The 22,419-nt window shown below is 47.5% G+C and overlaps 1 pseudogene; it reads right to left on the bottom strand.

Annotated features, from left to right (window-relative positions):
* Window positions 1-8,001: 8,001 nt before the first annotated feature.
* LOC147712509 (uncharacterized) lies at window positions 8,002-9,548 on the bottom strand (annotated as a pseudogene).
* Window positions 9,549-22,419: the final 12,871 nt, after the last annotated feature.

The following is a 22,419-nucleotide window of genomic DNA, read 5'->3' as shown; positions in this document are numbered from 1 at the left end:
GGTTACGCAGTGTTAGAACTGGTGGTCTCTAGTTGGCTGAGGTAGGTACCTTATTCCAAACAGGGACCCTTGCTTTTATTCAGGGAAAGGAGGCACACACTTTTAGATAACCCCTTCTCACCCTGGTAGCTTGGCATGACAAGGCAATGTGTAAAGTATTTGCAACCACACTCTCAGTAACACAGTGATAAAACCACAGATGGACACCACACTGATTTTTATAAAAATAGCGGTATCTTTATCAAAAGAAATACGATGAGACCAAACAATCGAAATCCAACATATGCGTATTCGTAATATTACACTTTGCCGGTTATTAGGCCAAAAATCACTTGTAGGTTATTGCGGTATTAATGAGCAGTTCACAATGATGTAATGCAGTCCTAATGCAATGCTATGCAGTTTGCAATGTAGTTCGTAATGTAGAAATAAGACAGTCCTTATGCAAGTACTAATGCAGTTCGTAATGCAAGAATAATGCGGTTTGTAATGCAAGAATAATGCAGTTCGTAAGGCAAGAATGATTTTAGAAGCCAATCTGCGCGGTCAGTTAGGGCACCCCTTGGCCCCAACAACAGAGACTACGGTCATAAACTTAAAGGGGTGGCCCCGGAACAGCTGGGCAGGTACGGGCCTCTCGGGCACTCAGCACATCTAACGGGGTGCAGCAGGAGAGACATCGGAGCACTATAGTCCAAGCCTTACTTGGGGGTTTGGCTGCCTCTCTCTCTCCCCGCTCATCGGACGTCCTGCTGGGCGGTCCTGATGATGAAATTGCAGCTCCGTTGCTAGGCGACGCTGTAGCCAGACAGTTTACGGCGCTGACTTCTCCTTCGTTGACGATCTTGGGCAGATTCCTCTTGGCGAACAACAATCATGATCCTTTCACCTTGCAGCTTCCTTAGCTTCCAGAAATCCTTTACCACATTGCAGCTTAGGCCGGCGACGGCGATCCTTATTCACAGCCTCAGTTATGATGACGGCTCGAGCCACAAACAGAAATGCAGCAGCGTGGAGGATGTTTCATGCTGCGGGGGCAATACGCTCACGGGGCACCTCGTAAACAGTACCACAGACGACAAGGCAGTCTCAGGCGTGCAAAAGCACGCACACCAAGCATCACTAAGACACAGTTGGAAACTTTGATGTTCCTGAGTTTCCACAACAGGGGACCAGCTCTCCTCGGGCGCTTGGAGACAAGTTACTTCAGGACACAGCACACAGAAAGCCCTTTCAAGCAGGGGGACATAGCATACAGCAAGCCCCTTGTCCTCTCCTTAGTCCAATCAGCAAACTGCAGGCCAGCCCTAGGACACACAGCAAGGGCAGTCCTTCTCTTCAGTCTCTTCAGCTGCTCTTCTTTGGCAGTAGTTACTCTTGATCACAAAGTGGTTTCAATCCTTTTTCAGTCTTGAGTTCAGTCTTGAGTTCAGGGGTTTCAGCTCTCACATTTATGCCCCTAAATGCCTTTGAAGTCTTTGTGTTCAGGAGGTTCTGAGTCCGGTCTGAACCAGTTCTGGGTGTCTTCCTGCCAATTCACACCCTCTTCCTTTGATAATGAGAGTCTGGGCCTCAGACGCTCCGCAGGAGGTGGAGCCATCCTTTTGTGGCAGTAGCACAGCCCTCTTCACATCCAGGGGGCTACTCCTCCCACCACACCACATGCAGGCCAGCCTGTTGCTGTCTCACCTACTCCTCCTTGGTGGCAGGACACCTCCCCAGACCCTGCCCCATCCAAACCCAGACAGTCAATACACAACCAGGCAGAGGCACGCAAGGTGGTTAGGACAAGAAACCAGCCACTTCTAAAAACGTGGTTTCTAAACACACAATTTAAAAACCATCTTCACAAAATGATGTGTTATTAAATTCTGAGCTCAGGCACACTAAACTCCATCTCTCCATCTTATGCCGACGGGAAGATATCCTGGAAACAAGTTACACAGCATTCCCCATCTTGTCCTATGGGCAAGATGGCCTTGCAACAGTGAAAAACGAAATTGGCAGTATTTCACTGTCAGAACATGGTACACACCTCAGTACATGTCCTACCTTTCACATACACTGCACCCTGCCCAGTGAGTATCGTGGGCCTACTATAGGAGTGTAAGCATGGGTGAATTTTGCAAATCTGGCGTTCGCGAATTTGCGTATTTGCGAACTCGCAATCCGCAAAATCCATGAATTCTCGCGAATTTGCGGATTTTTTTTTTGTGTTCGCAAGGGTTTCTGCCAGTTCGCAAGGGTTTTGTACCAGTTCGCAATTGCGAACTTACTTGTCGGCTCGCAACGGTTGTGACTATGTTGTTTCTACGTCTGGTTCATCATCACAGGTTCCCAGCACCCTCTGTTTCACCACTGTCACCCTCTGTTTCACCCATGCCACCCTCTGGAATTACAATGCCACCCTCTGGTTCATCATCACTGTAGATTATGGGGGGGGGGAAAGCAAGCACACCGGCCCTGCTTCAACTGACATGAATTAATTTGGGGTTTATTTATTAACGTGTCACTGTTTTAAAATTCCAGTCTGGCACCTGCTTCCTTATCTGTAATTTGCTTTCTGTTGCAGTGCAATTTTTTTTCCAGGACCTTTGTGGCCTACTTGTAGCTATTCTATGAGCCTGCTGTGAGGGTCAGAGCAGGGTCATACAATTGTTGCAACTAGCAACTGAACTCTGGAGGGGCCCCAGTCAGGAAGCACTACAGGGAATGGTTACTAATGATGAGTTTGAACTTTTGCACCTGCTGAGTGCTTTCAGTTTTGCAAAACTCGTTTTTCTGCAGAACAGCAACTGTAATGCCCCAAACAAACATAGGCAACTGAACTCTGGAGGGGCTCCTCAGGAAGTACTACAGGGAATGGTTACTAATGATGAGTGAACTTTTGCACCTGCTGAGTGCTTTCAGTTTTGCAAAACTCTTTTTTTCTGCAGAACAGCAACTGTAATGCCCCAAACAAACTTACTTGTGAAAGTTGATTTCTAATCCAAAAGTGATCCAAAGAAAGTCAAAAGGCCTCAAATCCAAAAAAGTGCAGGCAAATGTCAACTTGAGGAGTTATTCTGATAAAAATCATCATTTTCAGAAGGTCTATGCTGCTTGCTAGTGGATTTCTTGTGCAGAATTGCAAATTTTGTAATTTTGCGAGTGCGAGATTGTTGCTGCCTACATGTTTGCAATTGCGAACTCTCACGATGCGTCGCCAAACTCCCGCGGGATCCCACAGCAAGATCCAAAATGGAGCAGCACTCGCAAAATATCGAGAAAAACAACTCGGCAAACGCTGAATGGCGGTAAGTGAGCGCCGCACGCCGCAAAATTGTATCACCAAGAAAAAAAAATCTGCTGCGTGCGAATTTGCGGATTTTTGGTAAATTCGCGAGCGTTCGCAGATTGCGAATTTACCGAAAATCCGCAAAATCCGCGAGCGGAACGGATTTTCCGCCCATGCTTATAGGAGTGTCTAATGTGCTTAAAAAAGGGAAGGGTAAGGCCTGGTAAATGGGTACGTTTATCAGGACAACAAGACAGTTAACAAACTGTGCGCAGGCAGTGCAGTGGCAGGCCTGAGATCTCTTTTTAGGGCTACCTATGTACGTGGCACAATTAGTGCTGCAGGCCCACTAGTAGAATTTGCATTACCAGCCCTGGCACACACCGTACACTTTACTAGGGATTTTACTTAGTAAGACAAACATACCAATTATGGACAACCAATTACCATGACACTTTATACAGTGAGCACTTGCACGTTGACACTGAACAGCAGTGGCAAAGTGCCCAAAGCATCTAAGTTGGCAAAACCATGTCAGATAAAGGTCTAGCAGGAAGGCAAGAAGTAAAGGGATGACCCTGCAAAATGGATCAATTTCCACACAACCCTCTTCCAGCCAAAACACAGGATAGACCAATCACTACCTTGATGGGCTTCCCTGCTTTGGGCAATAGAACACGGACCCTGTCTTGCAACTCCAGGGGCATATTCCAGTTATATGCCAATCTGAACTGAGTAGGATCCCACTGCCCATACTCTCAGGGCCTCCTGAGCTAACCCAGAGGGGACCCATCTCCTCACCTGGGGACCCCATCTGTGCAGCACCTAAACTTACTTTGCACACTAATGTGTCCAGACTGGTAGACAGTACCCAGATGGCCAACACAGTGGTGTGGCCCAATCCACCCTCGAGGTGTGACTTCAGCCCCCCTCCCAGGGGCAACTCTCATCACCAGGACAACCAGCCACAACAGTGGCCACTGACAGCTGTCAGTGATGAGAGCCAGGCCTCACGCCTTTCTGGCCTCTCTAATCTCTGTGGCGTCAGAAAGCGGGGTCAGTAGCCCCTGGTGCCTGGCACCTTTCCTCCACTCTCCCTTCTGCCAAGTCAGGTATGGCATCCTGACACTGGCCTGCCAGCCCAGGGTCTGTACATTCTGGCTGGACCAGAGACTGCGGTGGGCTCTCCCACACCCTGCCTTCCTCTCTGGACCCCTGCACCCTCCTCACTAGAGTGGTGCTACCAGACACCAGAACAGGTGGGACGCTGGTTACAGCAGTCCCCCTCAGTTTACCTGTCACTTTGGAATCCCCCCCCCCAAGAAGTGGCCTCCTGGTACAGACTAGGCTCCCCTCCTGGTGCTCCCTAATGGAGCCAACCAGGTCCTGGCACTGGGTATTGGGCATCTGGGGACACATCCCACTACCACTCCTTCTCCGCTGGGTCAGGATGTGGGACACTACACCCCTCCCACTAAATTGGGACCTATCTGGGCTACCACTAACCTCCCCGACCTCACTTGGTTGGGGAAAACATGAACCACCCCCTTCTAGGTCACTCCCAAAAGCCTCCTCAGACCTTTGGGAATCTACCCAAAGGTCTGCCTCCTGCTTAAGCTCCCTGGAATCAGAGAACTCACACCCCACTAGGAGTTGGCATAGCTCTGGAAAACAGGGATTTAAAATATGCTCTCGAACAAAGGAATCACACAGACCCCCACAGTTGTTAACCAAGCTATCCTTTGTCTCTCCCTCCAGTGCCTCACACAAGTACCCAACACCACTCTCCTGAGATTCGCAAAACAGGGTCTGACTGTCTCCGTCACTCCACCTACATTCTTCTGGGTGGTCTCCACACTCACACACTAAGGTTTCTCCCATGGAAAAACCCATCTCCCTGCACCTCTCATCTAGGGTCAGTAGAGTGTCCCTCCCACCACTAGGAATATGATCCCCTCTGTCAGTTCCCCAATCTACATCATGGACACAGCACACCACTGGAGCTACCTCATAAACCTGAACTCACTGGTGTATGTTAAACCCCTCCCTAAAGTCAGGCGCCACATCTCTGGGTGTATGTACTTTTCTCTAAGTACTAGACACTACATTTTTGCTGCCACATCTGAGCTGGACTCCACCTCCAACCCAGCAGAGCTCACTTCCTGAGCTACACATCTCTTTTGGCTTTGCTGAGATACTCATGGCCTCGAGCCTTTCGAGCTTTAAATCAAACTCCCTCATTCTTAAGTTATGTGCCAAAAGCAATCTCTTTTCCTCCAAATGGAGAGCGTTCTTGCTCTCTTCTGCCCACCTTTTGCTCTCAATGAGCAACTTCTTCTCATCCGCCTTAGCCTTTAGTTTCAAAACCTCCAACTCATGCTCTTTGACCCCTTGGTTTCCTCCAGCTCCTCTGGGAAAAGCTCCTCCCTGAATGGTTACTATCAGCACCTGAGGCTTGTCCTCCCACCGGCAAATCCTGTGGACCAAATTCATTCCCTGGGTCATCCTCATCCACCTCAGCATCACCAGTCTCCTGAGCCTTTTTGGCTACCCACCAGGCACTCAAGGCCGTTTGCAGCTCCTCCTTCTTCATGCTACTTTTCATGGGACATCCCAAAGCTCTGCAGAATTACATCAATTGACCAACTTTGCAGGTAAGCAATGCCTCAATGTAAAACTCCAATTCTGCCACCTCACTGGCTACTTTGAGACATGATGTGTGGCTTAAAGATCATCCACAAATAGGACCAAAAATCAAAAATACAATATGTGGTTGTGTTGTGGTCTGTGCTAAAACTAGTGGTATACACCAATCACTGTGAGTCAATTGCAGATACAAGTTCAAATCCCAAACGCTGACCACCAATGTTAGAACGGGGGTGCTCTAGTTGGCTGAGGTAGGTACCTTAGTCCAAATAGGGACCCTTGCTTCTAGTCAAGGAAAGGAGGAACACACTCTTAGGAAACACCTGCTTACCCTCTGGTAGCTTGGCACAAGCAGCCAGGCTTATCTCCCAGGCAATGTGTAAAGTATTTGCAACCACACTCTCAGTAACACAGTGATAACACCACAACTGGACACCACACTGATTTTATAAAAATAGCGGTATCTTTATCAAAAGAAGTGTGATGAGATCAAAAGATAGAAATCCAACATATGCGTATTCGTAATATTTCACTTTGCCGGTTATTAGGCCAACAATCCCTTGTAGGTTCTTGCGGTATTAATGAACAGTTCACGATGACCTAATTCAGTCCTAATGCAATGCTATGCAGTTCGTAATGCAGATCATAATGTAGAAATAAGACAGTCCTTAATGCAAGTGCTAATGCAGTTTGTAATGCACGAATAATGTGGTTCATAATGCAAGAATAATGCGTAAGGCAAGAATGATGCTATAAGCCAATCTGCGTGGTCAGCTCGAGCACCACTTGGCCCCAAAAATGGAGACAACAGTCGTAAACTTAAAGGGGCGGCCCCGGTACTGCTGGGCCGGTACGGGTCACTCAGGGACTCAGCGTGTCTAATGCGGTGCAGCGGGAGAGAGATCGGAGCACTCCTGTACTCCTCCTGCACGCCACCCCGAGGCCACACATGCTTTCGGCTCCCGACCGGAGTCCAAGCCTTACCTAGGGGGTGTGCTGCCTTGCTCTCTCTCTCTCTCCCCACACTTCGGACATCCTGCTGGGCGGTCCCAATGACATTGCAGCTCCTTTGCTAGGCGACGCTGTAGCTGGACAGGTTACAGCACTGCCTTCTCCTTTGTTGACGCTCTTGGGCTGATTCCCTTTGGCGAACAACAATCACAATCCCTTTCAACTTGCAGCTTCCTTAGCTGCCAGAAATCCTTTAGCACATTGCGGCTTGGGCCGGCAGCGGTGATTCTTACTCACAGCCTCAGTTACGATGACGGCTCCGCCCACAAACAGCAATGCAGCAGCGTGGACGATGTTTCAAGCTGCAAGGGCAATGCGCTTGTGGGGTACCTCGTAAACAGTGCCATAGACTAAGCAGCATTCTCAGGCGTGCAAAAGCAGGCACACCAAGCGTAGCTGAGACACAATTGGAAACTTTGATGTTTTTGAGTTTCCACGACAGGGGACCAGCTCTCCTCAGGCCCTTGGAGACAAGTTACTTCAGGACACAGCACACAGCAAAGTCCTTTCAAGCAGGGGGACACAGCACACAGCACACAGCAAAGTCTCTTGTCCTCTCCTTAGTCCAATCAGCAAACTGCAGTCAGGGGTTTCAGCTCTCACATTTATACTCCTAAATGCCTTTTAAGTATTTTTGTTCAGGGGGGTCTGAACCCGGGCAATCAGTTCTGGGTGTCTTCCTGCCAGTGCACACCCTCTTCCTTTGATTGTGAGGGTCTGGGCCTCAGACGCTCTGCAGGAGGTGGAGCCATCCTTTTGTGGCAGCAGCACAGCCCTCTTCATATCCATGGAGTTACTCTTCCCACCACACCACATGCAGGCCAGCCTTTTGCTGTCTCACCTACTTCTCCCTGGTAGGAGGACACCTCCCCAGACCCTGTCACAGCACTTTACTAGGGACTTTACTTAGTAAGACAAACATACCAATTTTGGACAACCAATTGATCAGCAGTGGCAAAGTGCCCAAAGCATGTAAGTCGGAAACACCATGTCAGAAAAAGGTCTAGGAGGAAGGCAACAAGTTCAGGGATGACCCTGTAAAAGGGGCCAAGTCCAACACGCAAAATCTATTTTTGCCGGGGGTAGAACATGTCTACTGATGTTTCAATGTCTACCTTCAGTGCCTTTGCAGGAATGTTGTCAGATTATGCTGCCTTCAAACTTATCAGATGTTTGATGATTTGCCGTATTTCCTCCTTGACTGTTCTGCTGCAATTGATTGGCATGTCCCTGTTGGCTGGTGGTATGACTGGTGGAAACTGTGGTATGAGCTAGATCTTCATTCTTGGCCTTTATTAACCATGATTATCTTTCCAGCTTTGTCTTTAAGAGGGCTTCCTTGCTTGCTATATCTGCCAGAAAGTTTCCTCATTATGTCGTAGAGTTCATTCAAGTTTCCATGGTGTGTTGCTTCCTGAGTTTCTGTGGCAAGACCATCAATGAATCTTCACTTGTCTGCTCTTAAGCTTCTCTTTGCTTCCTTGTTGGTTTTGGTGTACTTGCCCTGAGCTTTTGCATTTTTTTGCTCTTCTACAGCTGGTGTTCACTGCAGCTTTCTGTTCCATTATCTCTTCGATTTTGCGGAGAATCTCGGTGGAAATCTATTCTTTGTGCTGGTGTTTATTGCAACCCAGTACCTCCTGCCAGGTTGATGTAACTGTTTCTTCGATATTTTCCCACTGACTTTCCAGTGGCTCTCTGCCATTTTCTAGTTCTTCCAAGACTTCAAACTTGTTGCTGATAGTGAATGGGTATTCACTCCATTTTTGTGCATCTTTGAGGAGTTTGTTGTTATATCACTGTCATCGGTTTGTCGGTTCCATCCATGCTTACTTCATCTTTAGGTTCAGCCTGGCCATGACAAGGTTATGGTCTGATGGCCCATCTGCCCCTCTCATCACTCTGACATCCTGTGGAAACCTCTGGAACTACTTGGCAATGGAGACATAGTCGGTCTGATTCTCTGTTGAATGGTTTGTTAACACACACGTTGCCTTGTGTATGCTTTTGTGTGGGAATACACTGCCGCCTCTCACCACACTGTTCAGGACACAGAAATCTGCAAGCCTTTCACCATTCTCGTTCATACCACCAAGGCCATGGTTGCCCATGACTTCTTCATACACAGTGTAATCACTTTTAATCTTAGCGTTGAGTTCTGCTATCAGTATGGTGATGTCTCTCTCAGTGGCTTTTCTCCAGGATGGACTGGAGTCTGTTGTAAAATGGTTCTTTTTCCTCTTCCCTGGCATTTGGTTGTTCAGAGCACTGGATAACATTCATGTTCATCCTCTTTTTCTTTGTGCGGAAAGTTACCGTGATTGTTCTAGGGCCGTGGGCTTCCCATCCAATTAGAGCTCTGTTGGCTGCTGGCATCTGGATCAGTCCTACTCCTTGAGTGTGTGGGACATTTACTTTCTTGTGTCCAGAATACAGCAGCATTCCTACTGGAGATATTTTTTTTCTGTTTGGACTGTGCCCATCTGATCCCGCTGGTGCGAAGCAGGGCAAGGTTGTATTTTTTCATCTCTGCTCACTCTTGGGCTGTCTTGCCTGGCTTATACATGGTCCTCAGGCTCCATGTCCCGATGGTGATGGTCTTGGTAGAAAGCATGTGAATCAGCTTTGTGGCTTCCAGGGACCTCTGACTTTCACCACAAGGCATCATAGATTTCTGTGAAGGAGATTCCTTTCTCCCCAAGGCCAGGATGATGTTGGGGTTTTGGTTGATGTTTCTGTAGCTAGGATTTTTTTACATGGTGAGGTAGGTTGCCCCACACATAACCCTTATCCTTTGACAGCCGAGCTTGGGCCCAACATGGCAGAGTTGTAGAAATCAAGAGTGTCTTTATTTTCCCTCAGGGGTCTGCATCCTTATCTAATCAATGGTCCAATCTCTGCATGTTAGACCTGGAAGCCTTGGTGTGGGTTTCGCCTGCATTTCCTGCTATTGCCTCCTGTATTTTTACTTTGTGATAGATTTTGTTTTTCTGGTCTAGATGCTTTGGGCACACTTTGCCACTGTTGTTCAGTGCCAAAGTACAAGTGCTCCCTTTGTAAATTACTTTTATGGATTGGTGTTTCCATGCTTGGTTAATTTGGTTTACTGTTAAGTTCCAAGTACAATGCACTGTGTGTACCCAGGGCCGGTAAACTAAATGCTGCTCTTAGATTTGCAGCATTGATTGTGCCACCTACACAAGCAGCCTTACAACAAGGTCTCAGGCCTGCCATTGCGGTGCCTGTGTACAGTCTAGTACTGCCTTGTCGACCTGGCAAGTGCACCCACTTGCCAGACCCTAACCTTTCCTTTTCTTACATGCAAGTCACCCCTAATGAAGGCCCAATGCACCTCTGTGGGCAGGGTGACGTGTATGTGAAAGGTAGGACACGCCCTGATGTGTGTGGCATGACCTGATAGTAAAATACAGCCAATTTTGTTTTTCACTATTGTAAGGCTATCTGTCTTATAGGATAGAATGGGGAGTTTGCTCATAACATCTTATGAGTATTACTGCCCATGTGAACAAGATAGGAAAATAAAGTTTGATATGCCTGAACTCGGAATGTTAAGATGCATCTTTTAGTGAGGGTGATTTTTAAATTCTGGATTTGTAAATACCACTTTTAGAAAGTAGAGTATTTTCTTGCCAAACCATCCAGTGTGCCACCGCTAGGTTGTGTATTAAGTACCTGGATTTGGAGTGACAGGGGCTGGGTATGTGCATTCTGTTCAGTCAGAACCACTTGGGGGCTTGAGGTGTGTCTTGCCTTTCCAGGGTGAGTCAGGGCTGGGGTAAATAGACCTGGGCCGCATTCAGATTAGGGGGAGGAGATTTATTTTACACCTGAATGGGCCTGGTCTGTCAAGGACAATGCTGTCTCCACCACCTGCCAGGAAGCTGCACCAGAGAGGACAGAACTGGTTTTGGCTGGATAAAGAGCTTCTCTGCCACAGAGAACAAAGGATTTTGTATTATACAAGGAGGAGCCCACACCCAAGACTTTTAGATTACTTCTGGGAATCAAGAGGAACCTTTGCCAAGAAGAAGAGCTGGAGAAAGTGAGGAGGAATAATGCCCTTGTGCTGTTTGCTATCTGGGGTTGGTGACAGTGGCTACTTTCTGCCAAGGAAAGGAGAAGGACATTGTTGTGTGCTGTGTCCCCTGCTTGAGGACGATCTCCAAGAGCTTGAAATAGAGCTTGCCTCCTGTTCTGAAGTCTCAGCGACACAAAGACTTTGCACCCAGTCCCCACTGAACTCCTTTGCTGAAAGTTCTGACCTGCTGAGAGGTGCCTGCCAGAGTTCTGGACCTTTGGAGGTTATTTTAAAACTGGAAACTGCAAGAGATGTGAAAATCGACACATCGCTTGTTTCCAACGCATCGCAGCAGTGCGAGAAGAATTTTCCAACGCATCGCTGCCAACGAAGAATCGACGCACCGCCTGCTTGCAGCTGAAGTGTCTGCCATGCAATGAATTCTGTGCACCGATCTCCAACGTCCGAGATCACCACAGCAATTCTGATGCAGGCCCAATTGGGAAAGAACAGACGTATCGAGGGAATGCAGCTGAAATCCTCACAGCGCATCCCGGGTCTTCACACATCGCATCGTACCGGATCGTCATGCATCGCATCGAAGCACCAAGTCTGCCGCATCATTGGGCGAAACAGTAATAAACCGACGCATCAACTCCCCAGAAGATAAGAAGCCAATGCATCACCTCCTTTCCGGTAAGGAAACAACGCAACACCTCCTCTGCGCAGCAGTAAGGAACCGATGCATCACCTCCCCCGGACCAAGGAACCAATGCATCACCTACCCTGAGTGTAAGGAACCAATGCTTCACCTTCCCTGTGACCCTTTTTTTTTCTTCTTTTTTTGTCCTCATTCACGCCCTTGGTATCTGAATAGTAGTGCGTGGAGATAAGCGTACTGCGACAGATAAACTGGTATAGGCATTGTATGTTACGAGGTGGGTCGCCCATCAGTACTATGATATACACCCACAGCGCCACATCAAGATAACCATCAGGGTAGTATGCTGCAGTCAAGTACCCAATCCTGTATCATTTCACCCTATTGGGTATACTAACGTAAAAGGAAGAGATTGCCAAACAGCATAATCATTGGACTTCGGGGGGAGGAAAAAAAAATTTAAAATCCCGGTTACATACTCAACTATGGCCAATGTAGTAAAGACCAAAAGTTTCTCTTATCTGGATTGCCTGATCTTAGTAGGTCCATTTTTGATGTTTGTAGCACTGAAATGCGCCAGTCCTGCAGGGAGGGGGGTAACGGGTCTTTCCACTTCTTACAAATTTCCCTTCTGGCTAACAAGATTCCAAAAAAGAGTAAGTTCTTTGCTGAACCCTGAAATTCTGGTGCAACCCCAAAGATTATAAGAGCGGGACATAGCCGGACTTGGGAACCTAGGGAGGTAGTGAGTGTGAGACATACTGCATTCCAAAAAGAAAGTAACAAAGGGCAGTCATAAAACATGTGTAGATCAGAGGCCGCCACCAGACCACATTTAGGGCATGCCACTATTGAGTTGTTTGGAAACTTTGAGAGCCTCTCGGGCGAATAATATGCCCTATGTAGAGTAAAAAGGTGGTTTTGGCGTAACCAAGATGGTTTCAGTATATTCCACAAAATCTTAAAGGACTCAAACCACAGGTTCTCCACATTTTGATTCGTAATGTGTGTGGCCCACAATGTGTCGGGCAGATGAAACTCACTATCAACCTCCTCCAGTAGTAGGTTGTACCAGAATGAAACCTCTTTCTTTGTCGGAGGCTTATCTATTAAGAGGGAGACTATGTTGCTATTACTCCCTAAAAAAAATCTGCCCTTAGCAGGAACCTGTGAGTGTGCCCAGCTTTGTATTTGCAGGTATTTAAACCTGGAAAGCCCTGGCCCTATCCTAGAGAATAACACCTCCCAAGAGAGTAAGCTACCCTCCACAAAGAGGTCCCCCCCACTCCTCCAATCCTGCCTCTCTTAGAGGTGCTGCGAGACCATCCAGAAGCCAACTTGGGGACCCAGGTGAGTTCCAGAGTGGAGATCTACCAGAGAAATAATCAAGTTTTATGAAGCGCCTGAGTTTCACCCATGTTTTAGATATGTCTTGCAATACCTTCAATTTTATTTTCTTTAAAAACTTGGGGTCGCCAAACTTAAACAAAAATGCATGCTCAGCTATTTTTTCCCTTGTGACCCTTTTTGCTTGCCTTTTTCAATACCTCCCAGGTACTTTATGTAAAAGTGTCTCATCTCATTTTTTTTGGAACAGAACTGTTTCTACCTTTTAAGAATTGTATTCTTAGTAATGTGTTGTGGATTTTTGTTGTTTTGGTTTAGATGAAGATTACGTATTTTTCTAACCTGGGGCCCGATGTAGGTAATTCTAAATTACCACTTCTAAAATACCGAATCATACCGATTCGGTATTTAAGAAGTGGTAAATTAGAAGGGGGGAAATGTAGGTAATTCAGATTCGGTAAATACCGAATCGGTAAAGCCCATTAATTCCTATGGGCATTGCAGCCCATAGGAATCAATGGTCATTACCGAATCGGTATTTACCGATTCGGTAAATACCGATTTTTGCAAGGGTGCAGGGGGTGTCACTTTGACACCCTCTAGCACCCTGAATTCAGGCATGTGTGCCATGTGGCACACAGACATGCCCTAAGGGCATGTCTGTGTGTCACATTGCACAGGTGTGCATGCACAGATGTGCATGTACACCTGTATTTGGTATTTTACCACCCAATAGGATTGGGTGGTAAAATACCGATTCTTAAAGCCCTGTGGCACTCTGACATGTGCCAGCTACATCTGCATTTACAGAATCGGTATTTTACCGAGTCTGTATTTAACGATTCGGTAATTTTACCGAATTGGTAAATACAGAATCGGTAAAATACCGATTCTGTAAATGCATGCCCAACATCTGGTAACCGTAATACCGGTCGGAAACGGCCGAATTCGGCGGTTTCTGACCGGTATTAGGGCACCTACATCGGGCCCCTGGTAACCGTAATACCGGTCGGAAACGTCCGAATTCGGCCGTTTCCGACCGGTATTAGGGCACCTACATCGGGCCCCTGGTGTGGTGTCCATTTGTAGTGTTTTCACTGTATGTGTATGTGTTCACAAATGAGTTACACACTGCCTCTGAGATAAGCCTGTCTGCTCGTGCCAAGCTACCAAGTGGGTGAGCAGGGGTTATTTTAGAAGTGTAGCCCCCTTACCCTGACTAGGAAGAAGGGTCCCTACTTGGACAACAGTGCAAACTATTGCCAACAAGAGACCCCCATTTCTAACACTGCCTAAAACCATGTCAACATTCTAAGCTCAACCATGTCATCGGTGCAGTGGGGGAACAGGGGAAGAAACGGATAGGTATGGGATATGGAAATACTAGGGTATCAATTAAATTTGTATTGAAAATAAATAACATTAATGGATATATTATCACGAGCATATTACTGGGACCTTTCAGGAACACAGAGCATTTTATCTTTAGAAATGGATGTGCTCTGGGAACTGCCATAAAGCTACAAGCTAATTCAGCAGTAGGTTGGGTGAACTCAGGAAGTGACACACAGCAAGGGAATATGCCATCTGGCAGACTGCCAGGGTCCAGGGAATGCCACAGAGCAGGACAACATTTGACTTTTAATTCTGAATGTGCTTGACATTGAAACAGGAATTCAAAATCTTTTAGGCAGTAACCAAGACCTTTTGGTTTTGGGGTTTTATTTGATGAGAAGGGAAAATGGGCCACCCAACAGATAATCAAAACAAATTTGGCAAGATCAACTGCTGCTCTTCATGGCTTTGCACAATGGTTGGGGGCCAGACCAATTGAAGCCATGCTCAACATGTATAGGTCCAAATACGTGGCTATTGCCTTGGGTGGTTCAGCTCTATGGGGTTACAAGATAGGAGAGGGGGTACAGATAGTTGAAAACAAATTTTTACGCTCCCTCCTGTCTGTTCTACAGTCTACCCCAACGTTTATAATCCATCAAGAGGTTGGCGCAAGATATGTGACAGACTTGTCGAGGTTGGCCCGGTGATCTGTTGGTTAAAGACCTGGCTTAATCCCGAATTAACTCTTAATCATCAGATTATTAGGGATTGTGTGGTCCTGGAGAAGGCTAATAGCATTCCGTGGCTATATTATGTAAAGAATATTTTAAGTAAATTAGGGCACCCAGATTTATTTATTTTTACTGATCAAATAAGAAAAAAAGATGTGACTGGTCAGAACACAATTTTTAAATCTGATGGCGACCGAGCAGGAAGACACAGATCTAATGAAATCTACAGTAAGAGCCTATTTCTTGCTAAAAACCACATTCTCGATTGAACCATGTCTGAAAATTATCAGGAAGCACTATCATCACCAGCTTTTAATTAAGTTTCGATTTAATGAAATCCATACCTTCTTAGGTAATTCACAAGGCTGGAGTAGGGTATGTGATTTAGGTCCTTGTACCTGTGTCAATTTATCGACTCAAAATACCATGTATTTTATAATGTTCTGTGAACATTATAGTGTCATTCGAAGGCTGTTTTTAGTTCCAATTTTAAGGGGAAAAGCTTTTATATAGGTCAAACCCGCTCTACTTTATTTGCAGTTGCTGAATAACCCATGGGAGATATTTAACATTGCAAGTTTTTTAGTTGCAGCTGTTTGACTCAAGAAAAAGTGCTATAGTACACTAAACTCCTAATGAGTGATTTTTAGCTTACTGGTGATCACTGTTTTTATACTGTTAAAATTATGTTCTATTGGTAGCCTGGTTTTTTACATGATTTAATGAAATTTGATCTTATATTATTATGTCTTTTTTAAGTTGCCCATACGTGATGGATATTCGGATTTTAAATAATTTATGGTATTGTGTATTGTGATATATGTTCTGTACTTTTATGGTTTTTATTAACTGAATAAAGTGGTTTGACTGACAGACTGATTTGACTAAAGTTATATGTATAATATATTGCTTATAGGGGCTTTTAGCCAGTCATCTTCATCCATTGGTCTGTAATAGTGCCATTCACAATTTTTTCCGCCCTTACAGCATACAACTTGGGGCAATGGATCAACCCACTTCAGCCATTGGCTGTCTTCACTGTCAGTATGGGTATTCTACCCTTTCTGAAGCATCACATTCATACACAAGGCAGTTCCCTACAGTGCCAGAGACTGAAATGTCAATGTGTATTTTTTAAGAGGAACACAATATTCTTTCTTTTAAGCAATGTTTTCATGGTCAAGCCTGTGTGAGCAATATGTGTTAATGCATGCGCTCTCCTTTGAAAGACACCAATGTTTACAAAAAAGGGCCAGCCCACTACCTAACCCCTTCCATGCTTGTGATGGAACCACTCTGTCACGAGCCACGGACGAGCTGTGCTGGTGACAGAGTGGTTCCGTCACGGCGCGGCCGACCCGCCCACGCTGCAGGAATTCCGCGCCTGCGAGGCTGTTCAAATGAGTGGGCGGGCTGTGACGGAACGACTCCGTCACGAGCACAGCGTGCCCGTGGCTCGTGACGGAACGACTCCGTCACGAGCCACGGGCGCCCTGTGCTTGTGACGGTCCCCCTCCCCCCCAGCGCCGCGGCAGAATTACCGCTGCGGGCAAGGGGTTAACATTTGTTACACTTCTATGTCATTATTCTTTGCTGTCTCCTTATTAGACAGCACTTGCCAGACGTAATTTCCCGTTTCTTATCTGGTGCACGGACCAAGCACAGATTGATGCTTTTTGATTAGTGTCTCTCTGCTTTTTAATTAGTGTCTCTCCGCTTTTTAATTAATGTCTCTCCGCTGCTTGACCTGTAATTGCGGTACTTTATTTAGTACCTGTATTGCTTCTTTCCCCTCCCACCCATAATTCTCCATGTTACTGGCCTCACGGGCTCCCACCCCTTACCACCGTCCTTGCTTGCTCTCATAGTAGCCTGTGCGACTCCTAGAAGGCGATTAACCTATGAGCAACGGGAGATGATCGAGACGTTTACCTGCCAATGACTATTAGTTATGGCTGATTCTTTGTCAAAACGGTCATTAGTCTAGAGCAGCCTATTTTCTTATTTCTTTTTTATTTAGTTATACGGATTCCATATGAAGTGCCATTTTGCAAAGTTGCCAGCTTACAATCCTATCATCAGCAATATTATTTCGTCTAATCTTATGTTTCAGTTGCATTAAATACCCCCTCCCTTTGCCAGGCTCCTGGTACAAAAGTAATTTACCCAAATCTTATACTTCTGTTACGAAGCATGCTATTCTCCCCCACCCTCACAATCTCTGCATCGCCATTTTCTAAATGCACAATGGGTTCCCAATCACAAATGTGCCTCTATTTTATTTCACTACAATAGACAGGCTGGTAACTGATCTAATTTCTATAGTTGTGTGCTTACTGTATATACTATAAAATGCCAGGCCATACCATCCTATACTATATAATGACTGTCCATGCCATGCAAAAGTTATCATATAATCATATAAAATTGTATAATAATCCTTTTGGAAAAATGTACAACGTGGCTAAAAAAAAGCAAAGTCAATAGAAGCTTTGCCAATGTTTCTTTTAGATTGGTGTGGGTCCAGCAGCTTCCCCAAAGACAACGTTTTTAAACAAGCATTTGCAGTACAATAGGTCTCGCATTGAAAAGTGTGAGCTGTTGGTATTGTAAATGACACATTTTTTATTGATGTTTTGTTTTTTGAAAATAGCGAAATTAATAGCTTTGTCATTTACAATGCCAATAGTTATAACTTTCGCAAATGTGACACCTATAGCATTTGTAATGCAATATGTGTTGTATTTACGTGACTTACATGTATTGATATTACAAATAACAATGGCTTTTCATTTTTTTTCAATAATGAATACTTAAATAAAAGTTATTGTAATTTATAATGGCAATAGCTTAAAGTTTTGTAAATAATTTTTGTGAAGATTATGCTCAGTGTATTTAATTGTGACGAAAATCAAGGACAGAAGTGAAATATTAACCTCTTTTTGTTACATTTGTAATAAAGCTTGGAACATTGAGAGAACATATTTGAACCAGAAGTTGTTGAATGGTCCACAGATTGATGCTGTGGTGGCGCTGAGTGATGTTGTGATGGCGAACGAGTGATGCTGTGGCGTTCAGTGACACTGTGGTAGCGCATAGTGATGTTGTGGTGCCGCTGAGTGATGCTGTGGTGGTGCGGAGTGATGCTGTATGCTATGCTATGTTTTGTTTTGCTATCCTATGTTTTGTTTTGTTATGCTATGCTTTGAATTGTTATGCTATGCTATGCTGTGTTTTGTTATGCTATGCTATGTTTTGTTATGCTATGCTAGGTTTTGCTATGCTATGCTTTGTTATGCTATGCTATGTTTTGTTATGTTATGCTATGTTTTGTTGTGCTTTATTATGCTATGCTCTGTTTTGCTATGCAGTGTTTTGTTATGCAGTGTTTTGTTATACTATGTTACACTATGTTTTGTTGTGTTTGGTATGCTATGCTATGTTTTATTGTGTTACGCTGTATTTTGTTATGCTATACTATGTTTTGTTTTGCTATCCTATGCTTTGCTTTGTTATGCTATGCTATGTTTTGTTGTGTTTTGTTATGCTATGCTATGTTTTGTTTTACTATGCTAAGCTTTGTTTTGGTATGCTATGCTATGTTGTGTTTTGTTATGCTATGCTATGCTATGTTTTGTTGTGTTTTGTTATGCTATCCTGCGTTTCGCTATGCTTTGCAATGCTGTGTTTTGCTTTATATGCTATGTTTTGTTGTGTTTTGTTATGCTATGCTATGTTTTGTTGTGTTTTGCTATGTTTTGTTATGCTATGATTTGTTTTATGTTATGTTTTGCTATGTTTTGTTATGTTGTGCTATGTTTTGTTCTGCTATGTTTTGTTGTGTTTTGTTATGCTATGCTATGTATTGTTATACTATACTATGTTTTGTTTTGCTATGCTTTGTTATGTTATGCTATGCTTTGATTTGTTATGCTATGTTTTGTTATGCTATGTTTTGTTGTGTTTTGTTACACTCTGCTATGCTTTGTTGTGTTTTGCTATGCTATGTTTTGTTATGCTATGTTTTGTTTTGCTATCCTATGCTTTGTTTTGTTATGCTATGCTAGGTTTTGCTATCCTATGCTTTTTTTGTTATGCTATGCTATTCTGTGTTTTGTTTTGCTATGCTATGTTTGTTATGCTGGTGAGGGTGTGTGAGTGTGGGTGAGGGTGAGTGAGGGTGAGTGAGGTTGAGTGAGGGTGAGGGTGTGTGAGGGTGTGAGAGGGTGAGGTTGTGTGAGGGTGTGAGGGTGAGGGGGTGTGAGGGTGAGGGGGTGTGAGGGTGTGTGGGCATGTGGGTGTGTGAGGGTGAGGGTGTGAGGGTGAGTGAGGGGGTGTGAGGGGTGAGAGGGTCTGAGGGTGTGTGAGGGTGAGGGGGTGTGAGGGTGAGGGTGAGGGGGGGTGAGGGTGTGTGAGGGTGAGGGTGTGAGGGTGAGGGGGTGTGAGGGGGTGTGAGGGTGAGGGTGTGTGAGGGGGTGTGGACATGTGAGGGTGGGTGAGGGTGTGAGGGAGAGGGGGTGTGAGGGTGTGGAGGGTGAGGGTGTGTGAGGGCGTGAGGGTGAGGGGGTGTGAGGGTGTGTGAGGGTGAGGGGGTGTGAGGTTGAGGGGGGGTGAGGGTGTGTGAGGGTGAGGGTGTGAGGGTGAGGGGGTGTGAGGCGGTGTGAGGGTGAGGGTGTGTGAGGGTGTGTGGACATGTGAGGGTGAGGGTGTGAGGGTGAGTGAGGGTGTGTGAGGGGGTAAGGGGGGTCTGAGGGTGAGTGAGGGTAAGGAGGGTGAGGTTGTGTGAGGGTGAGGGGGTTTGAGGGTGAGGGTGGGTGAGAGGGTGAGTGAGGGATGTGTGAGGGTGAGGGTGTGTGTGAGGGTGAGGGGTGTGAGGGTCAGGGGGTGTGAGGGTGAGGGGTGTGAGGGGTATGAGTGTGGTGGGGTGTGAGGGGGTGTGAGGGTGAGGGGATGTGAGGGTGTGTGAGGGTGAAAGGGTGTGTGAGGGTGAGAGGGTGGGTGAGGGTGGGTGAGAGGGTGAGTGAGGGTGTGTGTGAGGCTAAGGGTGTGTGTGAGGATGAGAGCTGTGAGTGTCAAGGGGTGTGAGGGTCAGGGGGTGTAAGAGTGAGGGTATGAGGGAGGATGAGGGGATGTGAGGGTGAGGGGATGGGGGGTGGGGGATGTGAGGGTGGGAGGGTGTGTGAGGGTGAGATGGTGTGTGAGGGTGAGATGGTGTGTGAGGGTGAGAGGGTGAGTGAGGGTGAGAGGGTGTGTGCAGGTGAGATGGTGTGTGAGGGTGAGTGGGTGTGTGAGGGTGAGGGTGTGTGAGGGTGAGGGTGTGAGGGTGAGGGGGTGTGAGGCGGTGTGAGGGTGAGGGTGTGTGAGGGTGTGTGGACATGTGAGGGTGAGGGTGTGAGGGTGAGTGAGGGTGTGTGAGGGGGTGAGGGGGTCTGAGGGTGAATGAGGGTAAGGAGGGTGAGGTTGTGTGAGGGTGAGGGGGTTTGAGGGTGAGGGTGGGTGAGAGGGTGAGTGAGGTATATGTGAGGGTGTGTGTGAGGGTGAGGGGTGTGAGGGTCAGGGGGTGTGAGGGGTGTGAGGGGTATGAGTGTGGTGGGGTGTGAGGGGGTGTGAGGGTGAGGGGATGTGAGGGTGTGTGAGGGTGAAAGGGTGTGTGAGGGTGAGAGGGTGGGTGAGGGTGTGTGTGAGGCTGAGGGTGTGTGTGAGGGTGAGAGCTGTGAGTGTCAAGGGGTGTGAGGGTCAGGGGGTGTGAGGGTGAGGGTATGAGGGAGGATGAGGGGATGTGAGGGTGAGGGGATGGGGGGTGGGGGATGTGAGGGTGGGAGGGCGTGTGAGGGTGAGATGGTGTGTGAGGGTGAGATGGTGTGTGAGGGTGAGTGAGGGTGAGAGGGTGTGTGCAGGTGAGATGGTGTGTGAGGGTGAGTGGGTGTGTGAGGGTGAGGGTGTGTGAGGGTGAGGATGAGGGGGTGTGAGAGTGAGGGGGTGTGAGGGTGAGGAGGTTTGTGAGGGTGAGCGTGTGTGAGGGTGAGGGGGTGTGAGGGTGAGGTGTGTGGGGGTGTTAGGGTGTGTGGGGTGTGAGGGGGTATGATGTTGAGGGGGTGTGTGAGGGGGTGAGGGTGAGGGGGTGTGAGGGTAAGGGTTGGTGAGGGTGAGGGTTGCTGTGGGTGGGTGAGTGGGTGTGTGAGGGTGACAGGGTGTGTGAAGGTGAAAGGGTGTGAGGGTGAGAGGGTGGGTGAGGGTAAGAGGGCAGTGAGGGTGGGTGAGAGGGTGAGTGACGGTTTGTGTGAGGGGGTGTGAGTGTGAGGGTGTGTGGGGGTGTGAGGGGGTGAGGGTGATTGAGGGTGAGAAGGTGAGTGAGGGCAAGAGGGTTGTGAGGGTGAGGGGGGCGAGGGTGTGAGGGTGAGGGTGTGTGAGGGTGAGGGTGTGTGAGGGGGGTGAGGGTGAGGGGGTGTGAGGGTGTGTGAGGGTGTGAGGGTAAGGGTGTGAGGGTGAGGGGTGTGAGGGTGAGGGGTGTGAGGGTGAGGGGGTGTGAGGGTGAGGGGTGCGAGGGTATGGGGAGGGTGAGTGAGGGTGGGTGAGGGTGTGAGGGTGTGTGAGGGTGAGAGGGTGTGGGTGTGTGAGGGTGAGGAGGTGTGAAGGTGAAGGGGTGTGAGGGGGAGGGTGTGGGGTTGTGAGGGTGAGGGTGTGGGGTTGAGAGGGTGAGGGGGTGTGAGGGTGAGAGGGTTTGAGGCTGAGGGGGTGTGAGGGTGAGGGTGCGAGGCAGGGTGAGGGGTGTGAGGGTGAGGGGTGTGAGGGGTGTGAGTGTGAGGGGGTGTGAGGGGGTGTGAGGGTGAGGGGGTGTGAGGGTGAGGGGTGCGAGGGTATGGGGAGGGTGAGGGGATTTGAGGGTGAGGGGGTGTGAGGGTGAGGGGGTGTGAGAATGAGGGGGTGTGAGGGGGAGGGTGTGGGGTTGTGAGGGTGAGGGTGTGGGGTTGTGAGGGTGTGGGGATGTGAGGGTGAGGTGGTGTGAGGGGTGTGAGGGTGAGGGTGTGTGAGAGGGTGTCTGAGGATGAGAGGGTGAGTGTGGGTGTGTGAAGGTGAGGGTGTGTGAGAGGGAGGATGAGGGGGTGTGGGGGTGAGGGGGTGTGAGAGTGAGGGGGTGAGAGGGTGAGGAGGTGTGTCAGGGTGAGGGGGTTTGAGGGTGAGGGGGTGTGAGGGTGAGGGTGTGTGGGGGTGTGAGGGGGTGAGGGTGAGTGAGGGTGAGAGGGTGAGTGAGGGTGAGAGGGTTGTGAGGGTGAGGGGGTGAGGGTGAGTGAGGGTGGGTGAGGGTGTGAGGGTGTGTGAGGGTGAGAGGGTGTGAGGGTGTGTGAGGGTGAGGAGGTGTGAGGGTGAG

Source organism: Lissotriton vulgaris, chromosome 5 (genome assembly GCF_964263255.1).
Source record: "Lissotriton vulgaris chromosome 5, aLisVul1.2, whole genome shotgun sequence".
In the NCBI taxonomy this organism is placed as follows: domain Eukaryota; kingdom Metazoa; phylum Chordata; class Amphibia; order Caudata; family Salamandridae; genus Lissotriton; species Lissotriton vulgaris.
Note: the sequence above shows the minus strand (reverse complement) of the source record. Positions and strands in the feature narration are given on the sequence as shown.